The following is a 25654-nucleotide window of genomic DNA, read 5'->3' as shown; positions in this document are numbered from 1 at the left end:
TAAAAGGACAGAGATAGAGCATGCTCACAGAGACAGTACATAAAAACATTTTGAAGAGCTGTCCAGGTTTAAAGAAAGTTGAATTCTGCACATTTTCTACTCATATTCTGTGATCTCGAAGTCAAGAAAGCCAGCACATTGACTGCTTGCATAGTACTAATACATTAACTGCATGTTCTGAAATGCCAACTTGCAAATTGGGATTCTTAGCCAAACATTAGAGGGTAGAAGCAAAGCAGAACCTTAGCAGAACCTGAGTTATGCCATCAGCTCTCATCTCTCTTATATGGGAGATAATTAATCCTTAAGGTTTCAAATTAACATAGAAAAGTTAATTTTTGCATGTCTTCTCTTCATTTTGCCCCAATGGGCAATGACTTGACATTTAATCAGAACACAGCAGGTCTCCTGACACATTCAACCCCAAGGAGATGCTAAAAGAATACGCATCTCTGCACACCATACATGTCCATCACACTTTAAGATGTGGTTGAATATTCCATGCATTTCCTTTCTGCATTTGATGCAATGAGCAGACGTCTTAAACACCATTATCTGCTCAAAGTGCAGTTGCATGAAAAATCTACAACAAAGTAGCATTTGCAAAGGAAACAATGCTCCACAAATAACATTACTTTTCTGTGTGTGTAAAATAAAAGAACCAGCAATAAGAGTTTAAAATATTCCCTTGCTAGTTTAAAAGCCAACCTTAACTACATTCAAGTCACTTCCAGTTTTGGTGAGGGATTTGTTTTTGCTTGTTGTTTGCTTGGTTTGTTGCTTTCTTTTTTGCTAAATATTCTCTTATAAGAAATGTCTGAAAAGTTGCATCAGTTACTCCATGAAGGAGCACTGAGTCACATCACAAACAGTAAAGTACATTGCAGGTTTTAGTTGTTTTTAACTGAAAACTGAAGCCCTGCTAATAAAATAGAATTTGTTGCATCATAGTATAGGAACTTCAGCATCCCATTCCATGCTTTCTAAGGCAGAGCCTGAGCTAATTGTCATGACCATTCATTCGATATTTGAGAACAACATTGCACGGACACCACTGAGAAGCTTCCAGGATTTTTCTTCAGCTAAACATTTTTCCGTTCTGTTACCCACTTCATCTGACTGAAAAAGCATCGACTTTAGACATTTCTCTAACATAATGAGCAGCATAATGGAGGAGAATGCTTCAGCTGTACAGATATTTATTAGAAAAACGTAAAGAAGCTTCATTATTTATATGTATTCAAAGTCATTAAGGCAAGTTGCTTCCCTGCATTCCACAAACTGCTGTCTTTGACATTGCTTCCTGTGGTCAAACACGTTGTTCTGTGATATTCATTGCAAAAATTCCCACCAACTGAGGCAATTCAGCTTTATTGGATAGCTCCTTTGTTTCCAAACTTATTTCCCCCCACAAGAGATTACATAGAAAAGACTGTAGTGTCTGTACTCCTTCAACATACATTTGTGTCAATTTGTATATATACAGAAATGGAAAAATGTATATACTTACACACAATACTGAAATTTATATTAATGCACTTTCATATATACAAATATACGCACAAAAACTGTTAAGCATTTTGATTTAGCATTCGTATTTATCACAGTCTAGTTAATATAAAAAATTCTCTTTACTAATTTGCGTGGTTTAAGAGGACTGGGCAAAAGAAACAATAGAACAGCTTAATAATAAGCAAAACCAAATTCCTGAAGGTTAAAATTTGACCTAAAACATTTCACAGTTTTGCTCCTGGAAAGGGAATAGGAAAAGGCCCCAGGTTGCTTTAATGGTTGTCTCATATACCCGAAGTTATTCCATAGTCAAGGATTATATCCACTCTAGATTAGAAAGCTACTTTTATGAAAACCTATCAATTACCTAAGAACAAATTTATCTCCTTCATTGAAACTGTCAGTACTGGCTGTATCTCCTTTAAAACATCACGTGACAAAGTTTGCCAGCTGTAATAATTTCAGTATATGTTTACTTGAATATTTGGTTTTCTGATTTGGTCTTGATAATAAGTTTGTGCAAATCATTCTCTTTGGGATTGTCCAACTTCCTTCCACCTTCTCAATGGCCCCTCGTGCAGCAGGACATCCTGCATTTTAGGAATTTCAGTTTGTTATCTCAGTAGCTGTGAAAGCATTGTCTGAGTCAGGAGTTTTCTCTTTTGTCTGAAATGACTGGTATGCAATTGGCATCTAACCTTACGTGTGCATATGCTCAGATCTGTCTTGTTTAAGCTGATATTGACATGGATTCATTACGTATGAGTGCTGAACAGGGCACTAGACCAATGCTTTTCCTAGCAGTAGTACTGTAGAGCCTTTTCTCTCTATTTAACACCCATTAACATGAATGAATTTGATATTCACATACATGGAAATCTATTTACACAAAGGATTTTCATTTCCCACTTTTCCTCTCCCTTGGCAGCTAGTGTGACACTGAGCAACTCTTGCTAGGCATCACTAAGGGTATAGACTTGATTACCTCTAAAGTGATCTGTTATCTTGGGTCTGGAGAACTTCTCCAGCCTTTATGTCAGAGCTCAGAGATCGCCATTAGAGTCACTCAGTTCATTACTAGTATTTCACACTGGTCCTAAGTCATGTACCACAGACTGCCTGCTAGGAGGTTACACGACTTCCACCTCAATCAGCATTCTCTGCAGTAAATTCTGTTTGAAGATGTCTCTCTGAAATATTTTTCCACAAATATCCAAAGCAGGGTGTTCCCACAGTCACAAAAATAGTCTTGTGCCAAACTGGACTTGGAGCTAGGACTAAAAAAAATAAGATAGTAGGCACACAACCCAACAACCCCACTTGCTGCCTTTAAGGGCATTACTTTAAAACGGTGCATTTTTCATGCTTCATAAAAGCTTTACGTTTGTTCAGTGAGATTATAGCAGCAGTGTTTCCAGGAATAGGTCACTGGATCAGGAACCACACTTGAGTTTTATTTTTGGCAAGTCACTGAAACACTTCACACCTTATTCACACCGGCGTGTGACGTGACCCAGAAACCACATTAACATCGGGACTCCATATGATATCTATTCCTCTTATATATGACTGAGATTGTATATCAAGCAAGAAAAGTTGTTATTTCTTGAGCTTAATTCAGACAAATATTTTCTGACTTGGAATAAATTGCAATTAGTAAAAAACAGTGTAGGTTTACATTTATTTGTTAATGGGTCTTGACCCCAGTTTGAAGCCTGACATATCAATGTTATTTGAAATGCAAAAATAAGCTTAACTAACAAAATTCTACCTTAAGTCCATTTTATCTGCTAGAGCTACAGCCAGAGTACCAATCCTGTTCTGCAAGAGCAGTCTGTTCTTCATAGACACTGGAAGAAAATCACACTTCTGACTTTAACACAGCAAATTTAAATTACTTTAAATTTAAAAACTTTAAATTAATCCTCCTTTCACATCATCATTTATTACCAGCCAAGACACTGTCCATATCAACCCTCCTCTGCAACTGTCAGTGACAGCTTCCTTGATTATTGAAAAAACTTCTAGATCACTTCACAAGTTTGTCTAGATCTCTTTTTATCCAAATCACAGATTTAGCATTCCATTTGTGCATTTGATTTGGTAGTAGCTGCAGCTCGTACTGAAGGCCAATAGCTCTATACATCAAGCCTTTGCACAAGAAATTTTAGCATCTAAAGATGCTCAGCTCTTGTAACTCTTGTAAGAAGATATTCAGCACTGACAGGAGCATAGTGAGAAAGGATTGCACAACATTTGGTAGTGATTGCACCCCACTCCCCTTTTGAGAACATGAGACAAACCCAGAGATAACATCACATTAATACCAGCAATAATATATTACAAGATCTGTAGTAATATGTTTTATTGTCTTTTCCCTGGTGGAGTACTTGGTAACTGTAATGTTGTGAAGCTGTAAATTATCATAGCCAGGTAATCCAGTTAGTAGTTAGGAAAGTTGGCCATAAAAATTGGTTCTGAAGTGGGTCTCTGCTGCAGGTCTGTCAAGAAGCCTTTTCTGCTGTTGTTTTTGCCCACAGAGATCTAGGATGGTTTTACATCACAATCAGAGGGTCAGAAATATCTTACAGCTCTGGAAATGGAACCATTTCTGAATAGCTACTACTACAAAAATTGGCACCTCACCCAACCACTTAAACCCTCTAACAAACATGGAGAAAAGTTTATATGAATGCTATTTGCAGTAATACACTGTAATGCAAAGGAGGAATATGCAGTAATATCAGTAAAGAACCTAAAAAACACTGAACAGTAAATCAAGAGCAGAATTATTTAACAAATGACTCGCCAGGTACACTAGCATTATATGCCTCACTACTGTACTAAACCAGCCAACGAAGACAGGTTAACAGGACCTACACACGCCAAAGGGTTTGCATTTGTGGCTCTGTCCATGCACAGATCACCATACACAGCTCCACTGAAAAACAGATCACATTGAAGAGTCCTAAGTGCATCGAAAGCAACAATTACTCATCACAGCACTCACACAACAGATTAGAGCCAGACCTATGCTCTTTTTTTTGCATTTAGTTCAAGGCTCTAATGTGTCCTTTGCAGCATTATGCATCATTAACACAGGCTGGGATTCTAATAACATTTTTTGTAAGTTTTCACATTTTTCTTTTTTTTTTTTTTTGTTCCTTACAGATTGCCTCATTTAAGGCATTTAAGATAACCTGAAATGAACAATACTTCTAGTTATTAGATCTGATCTCTATTTCCCCATGTCCCTTTGGGACAAACGTTGCTGCCATTTTGAGTAGTCACATCTTGATGTACTGAAGCTCCATACAGCAAATCCCTCCATCCCAATGAGCATTGTATCTGTCATATCTCAAGGCAGAGCAGAGAGCCAGCTAACAGAGGAAGGACTGCCAATGTTGGCATTTTTGTCTTATTGTTTGTTTGCAGTCATTTCAGACTATTTGCATTTATTTCCATAGCGCCCAAACCAACACTGCCTTCCTTCAGCAAAAATCTCCCTCATACAGAACAAACGAGGGAAAAAAACAAAATTAAAACTACGTTGCTCTGTAAGTAACACCTATTTACTCCTGCAGAAGCTACAACAGAAAGAAGCAGCACAATTATGAGGGTGGATAGTGATAAGACAAAGGGGAATGGTTTAAAACTGAGACAGGAGGTTCAGGTTGAATATTAGGAGGAAGTTTTTCACTCCGAGGGTGGTGACGCAGTGGAACAGGTTACCCAAGGAGGTTGTGGATGCCCCATCCCTGCAGGCATACAAGGCCAGGCTGGACGTGGCTCTGGGCAGCCTGATCTGGTGGTTGGCGACCCTGCACAAAGCAGGGGGAAGTGAAACTACATGTGGTCCTTTTCAACCCAGATCATTCTATGATTCATTCCACGAATATCACTGTTTCATAGAGCATGTTCTGAGCTACAGAACGCTATTTTTCAACATAGTGACCACTATTAGTTACACATTTTATGCAAGCAATAAATGAGAGCTTGCACAGCACATGATAAGAATCTGCAACAGCACAGATGACCTAAATCCAGACTATACAGTGGATGCGATAGGACTGCTCAGCCAAGAACGGCAATGCGATCCAAAGCCTTTAGACTGGTATGGGACCTAGCATTACTGTATTGCCAAAGAAAGGTTGCCTTCTTCTCTGGCCTGCCTCTGGAAGTTTGAGCCTTAAGCTTAGTATCATGACAGTAGCATTCAGCAATCAGCCAGTTTGCCAAGGGTTCCAGGAAATCCAGAAGAATCGCCCCTTTCCTATTCTATAAGACAGTGCACATTGCTTTATCTACTGAGGGCTACATCCTTAATTTTTTATCTGATGGGGAATTCAAATTTCTGTTCACACTCACTGCTGTTTTGGTTCCAGTTCATAGCGTTGACAACTCAGCACCAGAATAATGCAATCCAGGAGACTGTCACCTTCAACCTCATATTGGTTCAGTCAGCCTCAATAGCCCTGCACATGGTGATCTTTCTGCTTCTGTGTGAGCACTTGTGGGACCCCACCTTTGTGATAATCCAGCACTGCGTCTGTCATTGCCAATGTACTGAAGCCAATATTCAGCTCCATACACAGCTTCCTGATTGTTCTCCACAATTGAGCTGATCAAGACCTCTCCATTTTGTGGTATAATAGCCGTGCATAACTGTCCAGAACATGGCTTATATTCTTATATTCATATCACTGTCACCACTGCTAAAACATACCACCCACCACCTCACTGCACTCACACTGGCTGTTTGAATCTCCATCGACATTCAGCAAGCACTGATGAATGTGTCAAGGGGTGCCATTTTTTCCCCATATGGAAGAATTCAGTGACACACCTTTGCTTCCATACACATTTCCACGTCAGAAACAGTTTTGTCAGACTGCCCCTCTGCTGCCATCTGTCACACAAGTAACAATATTGATAAGAAGGCTCCATCTCTCCTGCTATACTACCAACATCCACCTCCAACATCACGGGCCTAAATAAGAGGCATTACTTTCAGAGCAACCCTCATTTATTTACAACGTAGGCCTAGCTTACTTAGAAAGCTCTTTTTGCAGCCTGCCTCTTGGACTACAGCACAGGGATATGCAGCCTGAGACAACAGGAGGAAATAATAATTCATGTTAAATACAAAGGTTCTGAAAAGGAAACATGAGGTATTACTGATAGACACTTCAGAAAATCAGAATGCCGTTCCTCTCCACTGGCCTAAATGACCATACCCTGAGTAAAGGTTTTTAAATCAGTCAGATTACAGCTACTCAGTGTCCCACTGACCATAATTCTACTGCGCATTTGTACCAAAAATATCAGAGTTACATTGATTTTTAATGAAAACAGTCTTGGTTAGGAAGGCTGGAGCTCTGGAGCTGAAGCAAGCACTAGCACTTGAGGACAAGAGTGAGCAAAGCAAACAGAAGGGCATCAGAATAGCCTGTCCACTGGTAGATCCAAGACAAAACACTAGTTTACAAACAGATAAGATTTTTCATTATGATGCCTCCTTAGCACAGTATCGAGGAACATGTAGTTCCCTCAACATTACACTGTAGTTTTCCTCAAGGATAGAGTTAAGATGGCATTTAATTTTGTCTTCGAGCTACAGGCTGAACTCCATTGCTTCTATTGTAATGTCTTGTTCTTAATCTTATCAGGATAGTCAAGTCATCAGTCCAAACTGTAGTTAGAGGGAACTTGATCCCATCTTCCTCGTTCTCACATGCATTTAGCCTTGATCACTCACCCAGAAGTGCAATGTTCTACAGGCCTTGCCTGCTTTTGTTATTGCCCTGCTGGTGCCTTTATGCTCTGCATTGCCATCAGTGAGCACTATATATGCTCTGGCTCTATTATGGGTTTGCTAGAATAATGCCCTTCAGATAGACTAAACTAGAAGTGAGAATAGATTCTCAAGGACACAGCTCTTGGTTACAGTTTTTACAAGTGAGCCCAGTTACACTCCAAACTCCTCTGCATACATCTGAAAAGTCTTCTGGATGATCCAGACAGTTCCAAAATTGTTATATTTACCAGGACACACTCATTAACTAATCCTGTTAGGAAAAACAGAAGTACAGCTCTCCTGTGTGAAAAGGATTTCAGGGCTGTCCAGTTCAGCATACTGCTCAGAGCAGCCTCAGCCCTGAACCCACATCAGGCTGCGCCTCCAAGATAACAGCTTCCCCCCAAAACTCCTATATTTTGTTACACTGACTCTTTTCCTTCTATCCCCACCTCAATTTTCAGCCACAGCCTTAGGTTCCCAGTCAGTGAGGGTCCGGCCCAACCTCCTGCAGCTAATTCTCCACAGCACTCTTATCCTCCTGCAGAAGGGAGCCCCAGTCCCACCTCACAAGACACAAACTGCAGCCCCCCCAGAAGCTTGGAGGCCTCTGCTGAACTCACCCTGCTTTAATCCATTCTCTGCTGTACCAAGCAACCCAGAACTGGTTGAAATAGCCACTTGCTAATAAGCATAGTGGTAACAGACATAACCAAAAACAGCCCACACTAATTGCTTACAAGCAACAACTTCAGACAGCCATGTGTTATTATGTACCAGCTATGGGCATGCATTTCTTTTTTCTCTCTTTATTTCACTTCTGCAACAGTTTTTGAACCTCACGGTTTTACTGCTACCAAGTTAAAGATGTTAACACTTCAGAACTAATGAAGCACTCTAAAAATTAATTGAAATTTCTTAGCTGAAAGTTCCTTGGTGCTTAATGGACAATGGATCTCTCCTGTGCTGAAGTTTATGCAATCTTTGAACTGAGAGTAAAGGCAGCACAGGCTGAGTGATACGCACTGCCTTTTCAACTTGATTGTATTTTACATCCCTCCACTGTAAGTGACTCTGCAAGGTGATGATGGTCAATAGCTGTTTGGGCTTAATACTGCAATTTTCAAAGCAACCTCCCTTCATTGCACCTCGTTGCATCCAGCCTGAATATACTTGAAATACGTACAAATTTAATCAAAACTGTTGATCAATGGCTTTAAAAGAAATAATGGTTTTGTGTTTGTGACCTGGTTGTAAAAACAGTCACAAATATTCTAAAAGTACCATAAAAAACACAACCTCACAGCATAAATCAGAGAACGCCTTGCAAAGCAGGATCTCTGATGTCTATTACCTGTATATGATTGATTAGTTGCTTATCCCAGCTTCATCTAAGCGACAGTCTACAGTGCATCATGCAAGCACAGCTGTTTCTAAAAATTTAAGAAAAACTTGGGCAGACAAAGCCTGTCACTTCAGCCTTATAAAACTTTACATCTAAATCAAATATGTTCTTAAAAAAATAAAATGTTAGTTATCTAAGTGGATGGTGAAAAAGATTAAAAGACAACTACATTTACTTTTAGAATTTGGTTAATGAGTGTGTGAGAATAGCAGCAGTAGTATCATGGGCATTAAGTGCTTTCTGTACTAGAACGACATAGAGAATTCAGAAATCTTGATAGTTTATCTACATTTATTTAAGAAGTGTCTTTAGAATTAGTATTTTTGAGTTTTACTAGTTTTAATTTCTTTGTATAGGAAGGATTATCCACACCTTTGATAACAAACTCCAAATTATTTGGATCCTGGATTATACACAAATATACATGCTCTTCTTCCATGAACTCTTTATGCCTCCTCAGTCTTTGCTATCACTCTCAGATGAGCAGACTAAGTGGCACATTATACTCTGTTAACTGAATAGAGGCTTCGGCATCCAGCTTTGTGCTCAAAAAGTAGAAATGTTCTTTGGTGAGTAAAGATGTCTCCTTCAGTCGCTGCCTACAACTTGCTATTACCTTCCAGTAAATTCAATATCTTGCCGCTTACTAAAATGTAAAACTTCAATCCTGAGGGAATCCTTGAATCAGACCGAAGTGCTACAGATCTTCATCACTGAAATGAACACCAACTGCACCTTGTGGACAGAGCAATATCAATATTGCTTAGAGGGTTTCACGTGACATCAAACCTCCCTCAAATCCATTCAAAAAATTGCTGAAAACAGCTGTATTTATGGTGAAATACCTTATGAACATGGAGGCCTTTAGTTTGCTTCCCTCCTTGTGCCTTCCTTCACTACTGTGATCTGGATTTATTCCAGTTCTTTTTATCAAGTGATAAAAAAAATAAAGCATCAAGTTATGAGGAAAAGAAAAATCTTCCCAATAGAGCGGGAAAATAACTCATCAATTCCTAAATCAATTCCTGTATGCCATCATTTCACAATTGTCTCCCTGGATTTTCTTATGTTTTTGTTGGTTTTCCTTCAATTAATTTACATTTTTAAACAAGCTAGTTTCAACCAAGTTCAAAAGATGAAAATTTGAACAAAGTTCTCCCTCCCACCACATTAAGTGGGAAAGAAAATATACTATTAGGCATCCAGAGGGATAGGGGAAAAAGTTGAACTATTGCTTGCAAGCACTGTAAAACAACAAAACTTGTACCGAGTGACTGCAAAAAAAAAGCCACACATTCTGGAGCAATGTTTTTATTCTTTTTTCATGCTTTCATAATTTCATAAGTAGTGATCTTCACTGCTGAGTCAGATGGAATCTCCTCTGTCTCAGTGTAATGCTCCCTGTGAATAGAAGGATGCCTCTCCTCAGCTCTGCTGGGCAGAGGACCCAGCTCCCTAGCAATTTAGTCCCAGGCTTCAAGGAAGAAGGATGACCTGGTTGAAACAGGAGTTAAAGCCATGCTCATTTTAGAGTGGTATTAAGCTGGAAGATACCAGAAGGAAATCAGAGTAAGGCCACTTTTCTATGCTACCTTCACACAAGAAATCTCACGCTACAGACCTTTACTGACCTGTAGCAATATGCTGAATCAGATGAAGTTTAAGAAACAGATTCGGATAAGGGCTTTCATGAATCTCCCAGCTAATCAATTTCTGCCAGGATTTTCTATTACTTACAAGGCATTTTCCATACATGAATATTAGAGTTTACAACAAAAATATTGTTGGAAAACACTTGGATAATGGTTTTAATGAGAGCATAAACAAAGCCTATAATACGGTAATTAAAGAACAAGTGATGAAAGCTATGCTGGAAATCTGACCTCGCTTAACATATTACCAAAGCCACTCTTACTGGCACAGAGTCACAGGTTGAGTTGATTCTGTTTTCGTGTGAATGCCAGTCTGATATGGAGAACAGAATCTTCTGTGGTTGTACCAATTTAGAGAAAACTGTTTTAAACAGAATTAAAAGATTCCCAAGTACAAGAACTGAGCACACAGCATTTAATACTGAAGTTTAAATCTAATTGGACAAAAATATTTTTAAGGCATGTTCATTACAGAACTTTCATTTCCTGCTTTTCTTAATTGGAATTAGAAAAGATATACTATCAGGATACAGATAAATTTCAAGATATTCTCAGGAAGGAGAAAAATGAAAATGCTGTTATCTAATGGCAAACTTGGGGTACTTTCCAGGCTGACTTGGATTTCTCAGAAGAGAAGACCTGCTGAAAAAAAGCCTGATTTATTCAATGCATGTGCCACGAAGCTTCTGTTCAGCCTCATCTTCCAAGGTACGTGCTAAGATCTGACATGACACCCTGGTGTAGAACTAAACCAGAGATATGGGCACATTGGCCCCAGTCTAAGAAATTATACATAGCCATGTAGTCAAGTGTTAATATTTGTGATTAAAAATTATGCTAAAATTATTTCCTAAACAAAGATAAATTAATGCAGCATTATCAGTGGGCAATAAAATGATGGCTCATGTTATGAATTTATACTATTTCACCTTCTACATTATTTTTATCATTACGTCTTCTATGATACACTGAAATTTTACAGCACTTCACCAGTCTCTATAAATTGAAATACTCTCGCAAATTGTACTGAAATAGCTTTAAGCATTCTTAATATAGTGCAGTACTGGTAATACCTAACAATAGGTGATAGCTGGAATGCTTTCCTAAACATGTTAGAATTGGTTTAGCATTGGATGTTCTAGTCTGATAAGAGACTCCTGCACTAAGGCAATCAACTGAAATTAGAAGCTGGCATGTAAATTACTGTACAAGAAATTGCATTCGCTCCCGACTTCCCTTTTATTATGCATTTGCAGACTCTCTCTGTGTAAACAGATTGCAGTGAAAAAATTCTACCAGGAGATGATGAGCAGCAGGAATTGTGTTTTAAAAAAATAATTCTAGGTATTTTTAAGTCTGAAAGATTTGATACTTGAGAATATTGGCAAACAGAATTCATTTTGATCTTCTATTTCACAACATATCCAGCTGGTATGACTAACTTGTTGAACGTATCCTCCACAATGAATGCAACCTGTGAGCCTCAGCTGGGGCACCAAATTTGTTCTGCTATTTCCTTTTTTTTTTTTTTTTTAATAAGATACCCACAACTTCACATTTGGGATAACACAGAATAAATGGTGTGGCAAGAAACAAGAGGCTGGAGGTTGTTTCTCTTTTAATTAGAAGCAGTTAGGGACTGCTGATTCCAAACAACAGAAATAGCATATGTGAATTCTGAGACAGTTTCCTGAGACTTTCTACATGTGCCACATGCAGTACTAGAAAGCAAATGCCAACACCACCTTGAAAAGATTTATGCTGTTGCTTATTGTTTTTATCCTTCTTTGAAACTTAGTTTGATTCCAATTTTCTGTACCACTGTACGAAGTATACAGGTTGCTAAGGGCATCTGTAGCAAGATAGTTGTTTTTTTTTTAATTCTACTATTTTTTTAATAATATCTAAATATTATAATGTCTAAACAAAGTGGATATCTACTATATCCACCATACTAATTCTTTTGAATTATACTATTTATTCAAAATCTAAAATATATTTTAATCACCAAATTGAACCTCTTATCCCCTGTTCTCTTTTCAGAACAGATGCATAGCACACTTACTCCGCATGCTGACGGGTTTTTGGCTGCTTGTAAATCCTGAAAATATTGATCAGTTAAAAATATTCGGATGCTTGCATCCCTTGATTCTGCTTACCACAGCCTTTCTTTCTGGTCAGCGAGCAGAGCACCAGCAATTTTGTTATAATGATAAATGACCCTCATAGACAGGTCACTCTTTTTTACCTAAAGCCACAATTTGCTCCTTCCTTTAGGTCACAACCTGATTTTTCAGGGTGACAGATTTATTACTTTCTTTGTGTGCTAAAAAACAAATCACCAACAATTGCTCAAAATACCGTCCTGTCACAATAACTTTGAGCACTTCCCAGCCAGAATGATGCAACACAAGAGGGTTTTTTCCTGTTTTTAAAGCAGCACAACCACTTGTACATTTAGTCTTGCTGTTGTAAAGATCCATTTGGTCCATCTCATCATACACAGCATGTCCAGGCTCCCCAAAGAATAAGGTATTTAATATCTTACTAGAAGCACCATTAAGCCTCTCACAATAAGAGGTGTTACTTTTAAAGTCCAAAAGAGGTCCAAAAGAGCAACTGCAGGCTGACCTGTGGTCCTGAAGACTTGTATTTTGAGTGGAGGTAGTAAAACCAAAGTTTGCTTTATGAACACTTTAGTTCATCCCCGTATCTGAAGCATTAGAGCAACTGGACATTTTTACAAGGAAAAGTTGCCATTTCAACTTTCACACTTGTCTCCAAGATGACTTTTCCCCAACAACTCTGGTCAATAAAATGGTCTCAGGATGCTGGTCCCAACCAATATCACAAACTAGGACTTATTTTGAACCTGAGCGAAGGCCAGATCAGCAGTCCCTGAGATCTTGGTCCAGCCACAGTTCCCCTAATAGGACACATGTTGTGAATAGGGTAAGGGAAGAGTACTCAAGCATTTAGTTTTTGCCCCTATTTTCTTGGATCATAAATACCTCTTGGTAAACACTAGTAATGACCATGCATTGGTTTAGTAGCTAGCAGATCAACCAAAGCCAACCAACAGGACAGGAGAGGCAGGCACACTTCTCTGCATTATCTGAAGCAGCTTGTAATGATGTGGGTCCTTGAATTCTGAACCTCTTCATTAATCTGCTACTGATAACAGTTTAGCTATTTCTCAGGTTTGCAACATCTGACCACAGAAGATTCACAATCTACCTTCCGCACCCCTTTAATGTTCTGCTGTTAATAACAAGTGCTTTGTGAAGAAAAGCACTTACTAAGACATTCAAATATCAACATTTATTAAGTTCAAATCATTCCAAAATACCTTAATTGACACTGCTGAGTACTAGGAGGCTGCAACAGCACTCAGAACTGGAGAGTGTGTTGGAAGCCAACTTAAATATCACCTAGTTCCAGTCCACTGCTGTGGGCTGCCCAGGGCTCCACCCAACCCTGACCTGAACACCTCCACGAAAGAGGCAGCCACAACCTTCTGGGCAACCTGTTCCAGCATCTCACGGCACTACATTAAAAATTTCCACTTAACATCGATCAAAATCTTCCCTCTTTTAGTTTAAAACCATTTCCTTTTTTTCTATCACCAACAGACTGTACAACGTTCCCCTCCTGATTACAAGCTCCCTTCAAGTACTGGAAGGCCACAATGAGGTCTTCCCAGTATCTTCTCCAGACAGAACAAGCCCAATTCCCTCAATCTTTCTTAACAGGAGAGGTGCTCCAGCTCTCAGATCTTCATGGCTCTCCTCTGGATCCAATCCAAGAACTCCACGTCCTTCTTGTGCAGGGGGCCCAAGACTTGGATGCAGCACTGCAGATGTGGTCTCACAAAGGCCGAGCAGAGGGGGACAATCGGCTCCCTTGTACTCCCAGCCACCTCTTGGTACAAACCAGAATACTCTTGACCTTCCATGCTGCAAGCACATACTTCTGGCTCACATCCAGCTTTTCATCAACTATGATCCTCAAGTCCTTCTCCACAGGGCTGTTCTCCATGACTTCTCCCAGTCTGGAGCCATTTGGGATTGCCCTATGCAACACATTGTGCTTAGACTTGAACTTTATTAGATACTCATGAGCCCTTCTCAGACTTGTCCAGGTCTCTCCAGATGTCACCCATTCTGTCATATCAACTGCACCACTCAGATCAACATCCTCAAGCTTGCTGAAGGTGCACTCAATGTCCACCATGTCATTGATAAAGATGTTAAAAAGCACCATTGCCAAGGCTGACACCACTCAATGTCCAGCCTCCACCTGGGCATAGAGCAACTGATAACAACCCACTGGCTGCAACCACCTAACCAGTTTGCTATCCAACAAGGCCAGCCTTGACACCCTTTATTATTCCCCAAGCCACCCATCTCTGTACCCACTTCCATACATGCCCCTCTTTTCCTGCAGATCGTTCTTCAGTCACAACAGTTTCCTACCTCCTCTGCTTCATTTCTTATGCTGGGGGGATGAAGGGCTCATGCTCTTAGAAAGGCATTCTTATAGTGCCGCCAACCCTGCTCACTGCACTTCTTCACCCTTAAGGACAGCTTCCCAGGGGATCTCATTCAGTAATTCCTTAAAAAGACAGAACTTCATTCTGTTGAAGTTCAGGGTCCTGATTGTGCTACGATCATACTCCTTGAAATCACAAACTCAACCAGGGCATAGTTACTACAGCCCAGACTGCTTCCAATCTTAACTTCTTTAGTTCCTCTGCACTGATGAGCACCAGGTCTAGTAAAGCTCTTTCTCTGGCCAGTTTGTCTAATATTTGGACCAGAAAGTTATTCTCAAAACACTCCAGGAGACTCCTAGTTTGTTTGCAGCTTGCTGTGTTACTTTCCCAGTAGACATCTAGGTGATTTAAATCCCTCATCAGGATATGAGAGCCCACAAGCACAAAGCTTCTCGTAATTGAAGCAACAAGGCCTCCTCCACAGGTTCCCCTTGATCAGGCAGCCTCTAGTAGACCCTGACCACCAGATGCCCTTTGTTGGTCTGAGCTAGCCTTGTACCCCCCCTGCACAATACTTCTAATTGAATACAAGGCATTTTCCCAAATAAAGACAGTCTGAAGAGAGTACAACACATTACAGTCTAAACTCTTGAAAAAGGTCCACCCAAACTTCATTTTGTACAACTCCAAATCCCAGTTAGTTCACTATCATTTCAAGCAACATACTTTCCATTGAGCTATTGTCCTTATTGTCCTTATACTATGTGATTGTAATGTGCCATTAAATAACACATACTATAAACATGCATTTCTGGTTAACACAGTTCAGAACAGAACAGTTTTTGATAACCTGTGTACACTACTACAGAGTTCATAAGGTAGAAGGTGCAAGAAACATACAAAACTATTTTACTTAGAAACTACAGCATTCTCTGACATAACTGACAAAAATGAAAACCAAATGAACACCATCACCAAAACATGTAAAAGGAAGACTGCAGAAGCAAGTGATAAGTAAAGAAGAGTGAGCACTGAGAAGCTCAGAGAAAGTAATCAGGAGAGGCTACAAAAACACCTCTCAATCTAAGAGACCTTCTGTGTCAATTTTAAAAGTACAGATATACTGAGCTGCATGAAGTCCTGATTTTCAGTGAATCCCTGACACTATGCCTGTCTTTTGGATACTTTTGAACACGTGTTTCTATACTATTTTTATTACCTGTTTTACACATGCATGTAGAGGCTGCCAAGTTGTATAAAGATCAGTACTGCACATTCAATCATTGAGCTACTTAAAAATGTAGCTGTTTGCAAACATGATCTCTTGCCATACCACAACAGACTTCCACATTCTTCATCTTTACCTTGCACATAGTTTGCAGTAACTACAAGCACCATAAAAAGCTGCTATCAAGGAATTTAGATTAACCTCCCAGATGCAGTTCTGTACATACATACAGTTGTCTCCTGCTGGCAACTCTCCATTACAGAAGAGCCACATAATGAACTCAAGTTGTTTCCACTTCTCCCTGATGGTTCTAATGAGTTTGTCTTCTCTGCGATATCTTCAGTAAGAGAAATCAGTCCTAAGACATGCAGGACTTCCACTGACTTCCGCAGCAGGTCAGCATATATAACAAAAGAATGAGCTCAGGACACCAATGTTCAGAAACATCTATCCATCTAGCTAGCTGCACACGCCATACATACACTCTTTACACGAGAACAGTAACGTTCAGCAGCCTAACAAAGGCTACTTATCTTCACTGATATATAACGAAGACTAAGATGTCTTCTGTGTTGCTGAAAGAAATTACTACCTTCTCAAACCCATCCCCTGAAAGAAAAGAAAATAAAGTTGGCGATCATTAGCCAGTTTTATTCTATTTACTGAGATAAGGTTTATAGCTCTGATATGAGAAAATTCTCTCAGGACAGCTCACACTAACCTTTTAGCACAGAAAGTATCAAGATACTGAGACATGATATCTCATCATGACTGCTGCCGTAGAGAGGAGGACTTAACGCAGGATAGACTGAAAGGGTCAAAAGTAACCACCAAATTAGGCTCTGTTGTGTCAATTTGTTGTCCCTGGTCTAATAATACACCTCTTGGCAAGCTCTAACAGGGCACCAAGTTAGCATGCTGCTTTAACTTAACCTCTTGCCCATATTTACTTAGGTAACAAGATTTTTTGTTTTTCACATAGGACAAGTAGCAAGAAGGGGGCTGAAATAGTCACTTCAGAGCTTTCCTTTTCTCCCTATCAGGCTAACACAGACATCTGAACAAGTGACTTTAGGTGGGACTCTTGCATGCTTGCTAGTATAAAGTGACAAAAAGACCCTGATGACTTGCAGGCTGGTCTGAGCCCACAGTGTTGCAGGGAGATGTTCACCAGAGCTGCAAACAGACGGTTCAAAAGCTCAGCTGCCAGGCCCTCTCATGATTTTAAGCCGGATCATGCCATTAGGCTCAGAGCAAAATAAAAACCATACAGTTGTACCAATACAATGGGAAGTGCTACATTTCCTTGCATGGGTGCCAGCCAGCACAGCTGCTACAACAAAAGTTCAGATTCCAAATGAAATCACCATACTGTGCCCTCAATCTGAACATAGCTGCTTCACTAGCTGAAGGGACAGACTAAGACAAGGAAAGAGGAGAAGCCATGAGGCCTGGTCTGCTCCCAGAGCTGCTCAGGACTGAAAAGAAACCAGCTACTAATCCAGATTAACCTTAGGCAATGAGGTGTATGGACACACTTTTTAAGGGAGTTCTCTCAGCTAAACTTGCTTCTTTAGAGTTTCAGGAATTAAATGTAAGCTGAAAATTTTGTCTGTAGGAATCACCTACAAAGAAATTAAACTGGTAAAAGCCTGTGTAAGTGTAAATGCTTTGGGAATTACTGGCATCTAAAGAAAAAAGTGCAGAAACCTAGAGGCAAGAACAGCTCTATTGGCAGAGCTACATTTCTGTTTGGTCCCCATTAGCCTCCCCTAATGCTTTTGTTTTTTCCTGGTGAGTCTAATTGAGCTCGCTTCCTAGTCAGAGCAGTTTGTGCCTTTCTCTGGAATCCAGGACACAGAAGGAAGTCACTGCTTTTGGGCTTCTCTCACCAACTTTGCTCACACATCACTACAATGTTGACAATCCTGCCCTGCACTTCCCTTCCTATGACAGAGCTTTTTGTGGTTTATTTAAGTGTTTACAATCCTCAAACCACAGCCCAAAGAGCACTGCTAAGTTAACAACTCCTGAGATCTGGATGACAAGGCTTTGTCTCAGTCTGCCTGTTCCAACCAAATATCTTAGTGGTAAAACTAAGGTCTGGTCACCCCGGTTTATTCACAGGAATAAGGACTACCTGCACTTTTTGCTGCATTTCGTGTAAAACAAGAAACTCCGTGCCTCAGCGACAGCCTTTGCAGGAGGCTCTCAGAACAAAAACTGAGTCCCTCACTTGCCTGTGCACAAATTTAATGCGTAATTCAGAGCTGTAATAACAAACCTGAACTGCTCCAACACAGACCATGAACCACTGACATTTTCACTTAGAAATATCAAGCACCACTTTTGGCTAAAGCACATCTTCCTGGCACTGACAGTTACAGGCCCCAGGAGGACACACACTGTCCAGTTACACAAGATAACCACGTACATCCCATACAGACAGAGTGGTGAAATCCCAGCCAGAAGAGATAACCAAATAAAAACAGTAGCAGATTTAGATGCCTGCATGCATAAGATGTGGCAGCTTTATCAGAGAAGACAAAGCTTTTGCCAAGGCATAACTCAGAGTACAACAGCTTAGAAGAAAAAGTTCTGCATACCGACTCTGTAAGGATCCCAAAAACCACTGATGTTGGTGAACTCAGCAGCACACAACTGTTTGCTCATGAAAAAATAAATCACACCAGATATTGAACCATCCCACATTCACCATTGGCTTTATGCACACATGGAGTCAGTTACCACAGATCAGTAATCACAGTTGCTTATTCTTAAGATATCGTATACATCAGAAACACGATTTGACTTTTAACAGACTTAGAACTCAAATAATGCGCACAGAACAGGTTCCTGAAACACAGCTCAACTACATCAAGCTAAATCAGACTGCTTTTCCAGTGCCTGAAGAACCAACCCCTGACACTGGCTCCTTTCACTTGGGCTCTGCAACTTTCACCTTTTCCAAGGAACTAAGAGCCAGCCTCCCTCTCCCAGCTGGCAGCAGCAGACAACACACTCCCCCTTCTGCATGTCCCTCTCTCACTACGCAGTACATATGTATATGTATATACATATGTATATATACAGTATGTATACATAGATAATAGGAGATCATCTCACGGGCATAACCAAAGAATAAACCACAATATTTATTAGCGAAGAAAAATATCTAAGGTCCTGCTTTTCCATACACTGACTGACATGTTCAGACTCAGTGATATTAGGTTTTTATCTTAGGTCTTCCAACTCCTTCCCATTCTCTACTCAGATCCACAAGCACTGAAAAAGCTTCACACCGGTTAGCCCTCTTCTTAATTTTTACTTCCTTAAATCTTCAGTTCTCATCTCTTGACAAAATCCATTCAAACAGGGTTCTCAAGTTAATGGTTAAACTTGTTGTTTGTAGTACCATTAATATAGGTCAAGCAGCACAATAGTTACAACTGCTGAGAGGGAAGGTACATAAAGACACAGTAAGCAGTTCAGGACCTTATTACAACACGTCTATCAAACGCAGGAGTACAAACAATGTGCCTGATTCATCAGAAAGATAACTTCTGCTGACAGTACACAGTGTTCCCTGGAGTCTCTTGCACATGGCTCAAAAATTAAAATTGGAAATGTAAACTACAGACACATTCTTACAAATACATTTCAGCACAGCGAGCAGTTCTATGCAAAGCAGCAGATACAGGCAGTGGGATGAATTCAGCTCTCATTTGCATCACTGAGCACCAAAGAAACTCGGTAGCAGCTATGACTTTATTCTGCATTTTCTCTCACATAACCAAGGGAAGAATTTGTCCCACAGGCCCAAGGACACACATTTTTTCACTGCAGGATGCACATGCATAATGCCTAGAAGAGGGATTACCTTATGCCTTATTCAAGAAAATTCAAAAAGACCTCTGTGCCTCAAAAAGTTAGTATTTCAGGAACAGACAGTAAGTATTTTTTCAAAGCTAATGGCACCCTAAAGCTTCACAACATGGATCATTTCTGCTCAGTGCCAGTCATTCACTGCCTGCAAGTTCAAATACATCATGTTCCAGTTTGGCTCCTGAGCTCATTAGCCAAGGTTCCCAAGCTCAAGTGAATTCCCAAATATGCTACTGGAGCCAAAGCTGAAAGAAGTCAGGCCTTAGGACTGCAAGAGCCTACTGCATGTGCCACAGTCACCCTTCTCTTTCCAATTACTTGCATCATGATGGCACACAGAAGCATGAAACAAGTCTGCAATGTGAAGCATGTCTCTCTCCAATCCCCAACATGACAGTGCTGCCTTTTGTGACCAAGCATTTTGAAAGCACAAATTGCATTTCAGATCGTTTGTCCTTCAAATTAAAATAGCTCTAATAGACTGAGGCAAATGAAATATAACTGGAAAGCTTCTTATGCATACGACCCACCAACTGTAATTCCAGGATGATCAGTTCAGCTGCTGTGAATCTAGGCTGAAGGGATGAAATTAAGCAGAATATTTTTCACACATAGCAAAACAAAGAACTTACACCACAAAACAGAACACACTGCAAATTATAGCATGTATAAGAACTGGGATTTTACAACTAGTAAAAGCTGAAGACTGTTTTCATCTGTCTCACTTATAATTTGTACTTCTGTATTATTTGTTATCTCTTATTTCACTGTGGTTTATGAACCTTGGACTAGATCTTCAGCAAGCAGGAATCAGCTCAATACTGACTTTAAAAAAAGCTCTCTTCAATTACAGTACCTGAAGTGATTAACTGACATTGCATGAGTCTTATAGACAGATTGGACATGTAATGACACCAGCTGACAGTGCCCTCTGGTATGAATTTTCTCAGATTAGTAGCATTCTGCAAAATCATAACTTGAAACACTGGTTGAAGCTCTCCTAAAGCATTCTAACCACCTTAAACACAGACAAGCCTGTATCGCTTTGTGCATTTTACACATTGCTATGTATGCCACATTTCTGGTACCTTCCAATATAATAAATCACGTCACACAATTAAAACACTTCTGAGACTGCAGATACAGTCCAGTGCACATTACTTATAGTACATAACAGTTCAATAGGCTACTGTCTTCTCATTGTATGTATATTGGAAAGGCAGCCCATCAAGACAGCTTGGATATGACTGTTCATGTTAAGACAAACACTGGCATGATAAAGGAATTTTTACACATCATATGGATATTTTTTCCTATTCTGTATTACAGATCTGTTCTAATGCTTTGTATGTTGCATTTTCCTTACCAGGATGAAACATGCTGCACTTAAGCACAGATGTACAGGAAATCCCACTACAGTATAGTTCCTCCCTATGAACAAGCTACATGTTTTTCTGCAGAGACTGCTTATATTAGCACTAACAGCATTGCCTCACACAACTGTTTTTCTGGAACATTAATAAAGATTTCATTTAATTCAGAGAAGGAGAAAGAACAAAGAAATTGAGAACTGTTCACAGCACGTGGAATAGGAAACATAGGAGGAGTCCACAGAACATGATGTAATTGCCTGCAAAAACACACGTGCCTCCTGCCTTCCTCCCAGAATGGATAATTCATGGTATGTACAGGCAGTTGGAGCAAGGCAGCTTCCTTAGGTACTCACAGGATTTCTGCCATGTCATTCAGGAAGCATGAGCCAAGTGGCTCTCTACTGATGTTCACACTGCTAAGATAAGAAGCAAAAGGCTTTGCCTCCTCACCACCACCTCTGTTTCACCCTAAGATGCTATCTGCAGAACTCAGCTAATGACAATTCAACCCATTTAAAATGAGGAAGTAACCAGGCACTTAAATCCAGCAGAAACTTACCTAACCAAACTAGCTCTATCAGCCCCTTTTTAAGAATGGCATTCGATTCTAGAAGTTTGTCTTTGTGACTCTTCGATAAGCATTAAGTCAGTACAATTCAGCATTCAGACATACTTGCATTTCATCTGCCAGAACAAAAACAATTCATCTTCTTTAGTCTGAAATGTCAATAGAAATACATTTACCAATAATGCTTCTGTAACTTATCATACCTTTGTAAAATATTGAGAAAATGCTTTGAAGACCTTTATGCCAGGATAAAAACACTGATATGCCACATGAAACCTAGCTCCTTGCTTGCAAGTCTGCGCACCCAGTTATGAAGCCGGTGGATGATTCTGGAAACATCTCTCATCATGAAGGAACATAGATATTAGCGGAGCTCAATCTGAAAGCAAGCTCACACTACACCTACTTGCTATTCTTCCTACCATCTCTAAGTTATGCAGTTCTTTCAAGGCATACTTTAAATGTGGTGAGCATTTCACAAAACTGTGAGTAGCAAACTCTCCTTCACAGCTCTTCAGGAGCTTGGTGGGACAACAGGGCCTACAGGTAGCTTCAAACTGAGAAGCCAACTCAGAGCTCTCCAGTGCACGCAGAAGTCTCATTTCACAGAGGTTTCATTTCAACATCAACATATATTTCCTAGTCATCTCAACTCAAAGGTGGCTTGGCAGAATCACAGACAGAACTGAGAAAACTGCAGGAAGCTTCAATTTCGAGCAGGAAGAACATACTGAAGTGGGATCACAACTACTTCTAGAGTAATCAAGGTCTTATCGGCAGTTACCTCTCATGAATGACATATTAACCTGGCTGCCTGATCTAAAGCTTTTCTCAACCATCTTCTGCAATAGAATAAGGATTAGATTCTTATGGGATTTGAAGCTATTATAAAGTCCCAGAAACAGAGCTTTTTCATTGTTTTTGCTGTAAGAAACAGAATATGGTTTCTGTAAGTGGCAGCCACTGAGTTCGTAGTTTCATGAATTGTTCTGCTCAGAGAAACCTCCCTACAAAGCAGCCTTTCCAAGCTCAGCTGCCTTCACAGCAAAGCGGAAATGGGTCCCAATAGCCCCCAGCATCAGAGGAACATGGTAACTGAAGGAATCTTGCGGGTTGCAACCTTCCAGCACAACAAAAGTATGCGGATCCAACTCCAACTGTGGCAAAAAACACCATCAAGGAAGACAGGACACTGCGAGCTCTAAGGTTAAAAGCAATCCTTAGTCTTCCAAAGACAATGCAAAAAATGCAGTTTAGGTTACTAGTGCTGCCCACTGTGTTAGCATTGTACGTGTAGATTATTTACCAAATCTCATTTTGCTAGAAAAGCAGCAATTTCAGCTACAGAAGCAGCGCTGTTACTCCAAGCAGTACTAAAGCCTAACTTGAGAAAAAGCTGAACTTCCTCAAGAACTGCATTTCAGAAGGTGCTCAGTGTGGGGCCAAGGTAAGAGAGGACTTGGGAAGCAGCAGCAAGAGAAATTCTGTCCACAGCAGAAGACAGCAGCAGACCAGACAAAAAGAGAGAAATGGTATCTGAAGTCAAAAGGGAGATGGGGGAATAAGATCAAATAGTAACAGAACAAAGAAGCAAGATGTAAATGTCAGTGTTCGATGTAACAAAATGTGCTTTTACTCATATTGTGGAAACATTTTGAGCTTGATTTCATTTGGATTCTGCTAGTTTCTTAAGCTATAGGAGAAGTGACACTGAAAGGCCTAACTTCATGCCAAAATCCTACTGTCTATGCAAAATTACTTTTTAAACTTCAAAATGAAGACTCCCCTCCTGCCATTCCCAGGGTTTTATACAACCACAATGTCAATGACTAAACTAAAGCAGCTCACTCTGGGATAAGTTAGGACTCTGGTTAATTGTCTTCAATAAAAATGACAAAGCTGGTTTCCATCTCCACCAGCCCAAGTCAGTCCCCCTCTGCCTTCACCTGAATGCTGATCTTTGAGTCAGAAAGAACTTCCACCCCATTCCATCCCTCTTCTGTCATTCACTGTTTGTCATTTGTCTCAGTGTGCTTTGGGTAAATAATTGATCTAATGCATTTATTTATTTTAAGCTTAACAGACATTTGTTTCAAGACTGAAATTCATTGTAAAATTGTCTATTTCACAGATGGTGAAGTTTTGATACCTTAACGACAGAATTTTATACAGCTTCTTGACACATAGGAGAGGGACACAGGAAAGAAAAGATGATGCTTCTTCTGCTGCAAAATAGCACCGCATACACTGGCAAACCCCACCTCACTAACTGATCACAACTTTCCACACCGTTAATATGAAGTGAAAAAAATCAATTGTTATTGTTCAGTCATTACCTCCCATGAACTGATGTACAAGTGTCCAACATGGCAGTGAGTTAATGGTAACCCAAAGCAGTTGCTGGTCAGCAGAAACAGGCTTCAGCCACACTTTGTACGTGCCCCAGCTCTCTCCAGCCTCTCATCAGGAGAAGTCCTCTGCCTGCTGCAGGTGCAAATTAAGTAATGAGAAGGGCACCTGCCATATTGCAATCACCTGCTGCAAGTTCTTCACAAGCAAGGTCATATGAAGGTCAGTCAGATTCTGCACAGATACCACAGAAGAAACAGAGCATGTTCTTTTTAATTGCCATTCATTGTAGCCTCTGTGAGCAAAATTGCTTCTCCCATAATGAAATAAAAAAGCCAAAATTACACATCAAAACTCAAAATCCTGTGATACCATGTAAATGCTACCTGAGAAAGATCCACGTTCCAATCGAAGAGCCTTTATATTTCAAGAGAAAGGCACATACAAGTCCCACCAAATCCATGTGCTTCATTACAGAACATTAGAGCTCACTCCATGAAGGAATAAAGAGAACTTCTTTGAAAAAAGTGTAGAGAGAAGAGCAGAATGTGGAAAAATGAGCACAATTACTGCTGGCTTTACTCACAAGGGAAATCTCAGTAAACTAAACAAAGAGTAGCAAAAGCCTCTCTGCTGCATAGAAGTAAAATTAATCTTGCAAAATGAAGACCAGTAACACCAATACAAGAACACTAACAAAAAAATCCAGACATTCAGAAAATGTATGTTTACCTAACATACAGGACTTGCTTCACTGACTTCAGCACAGCCCTTAACTCAGGACTTTGCTCTGAGTATTTTTTGTTTTCTAAACCAGATCTTCTTGTGGGCTTTGAAGAAAAGAAACAGTAGAGTAGACATTCCTTGAGTAGAGTTAAGTTTTTCAACTGGTGAGTCTTAAATGAACTGAAAGCAGTAACTTCTTGGCACAAAGACTGTGAGAGAGCAGCAAAGGCCAACTGTACCTTAAAAGGAAACAAACTAGCAGCCAACAGCAAACGTAACACAAAATGGGTAGGAACCTTACCACGAGCACCGTCCCACAGCGCAGGAGCTGGTTGAGCTGAGCAGCAGCGAGTCACCAACAGTCATCAGGAAGACTACAAGAGATATACAGTCAAACCAGAAAACTCAAAGAACAATGCACGATCAGACCCACATTCAGCACAGCTCAAAGAAACAGCTGAGGCTCCACCCAAGAGTTTATATGGCCCCACAGCCATGTGGGTAGGAGCACAGGTGAGGCCAGTCACGACTCAGGGGAACCCAGGTGAAGTCATTAAGGCCTGCTGGTCTCTAATGAAAGCTTCTTTTTAAATTATTCTTCCACTACTACTCTACTAAATTTTTCTCCCTGCATTTATCTATTTGTTTTATGGGGCTTTCTAGA

At 40.0% G+C, this 25654-nt stretch overlaps 1 long non-coding RNA gene across 2 annotated transcripts in view; it reads right to left on the bottom strand.

Annotated features, from left to right (window-relative positions):
* LOC128072496 (uncharacterized) overlaps positions 1 to 25450 on the bottom strand; it is a 40851-nt gene extending 15401 nt beyond the window's left edge. Inside the window, exons 1-2 of one of the 2 annotated variants that reach the window (XR_008202297.1) lie at positions 25292 to 25450; positions 24252 to 24399 (exon numbers count right to left, since the gene is read on the bottom strand). This is a non-coding gene — a long non-coding RNA (uncharacterized LOC128072496). The remainder of the gene's footprint in view (positions 1 to 24251; positions 24400 to 25291) is intronic. The other variant, XR_008202296.1, reaches the window with a different exon arrangement.
* Between the last annotated feature and the right edge of the window lie 204 nt (positions 25451 to 25654).

The sequence above is a fragment of the Tympanuchus pallidicinctus genome, unplaced genomic scaffold (genome assembly GCF_026119805.1).
Source record: "Tympanuchus pallidicinctus isolate F22 unplaced genomic scaffold, pur_lepc_1.0 scaffold7, whole genome shotgun sequence".
In the NCBI taxonomy this organism is placed as follows: Eukaryota; Metazoa; Chordata; class Aves; order Galliformes; family Phasianidae; genus Tympanuchus; species Tympanuchus pallidicinctus.
Note: the sequence above shows the minus strand (reverse complement) of the source record. Positions and strands in the feature narration are given on the sequence as shown.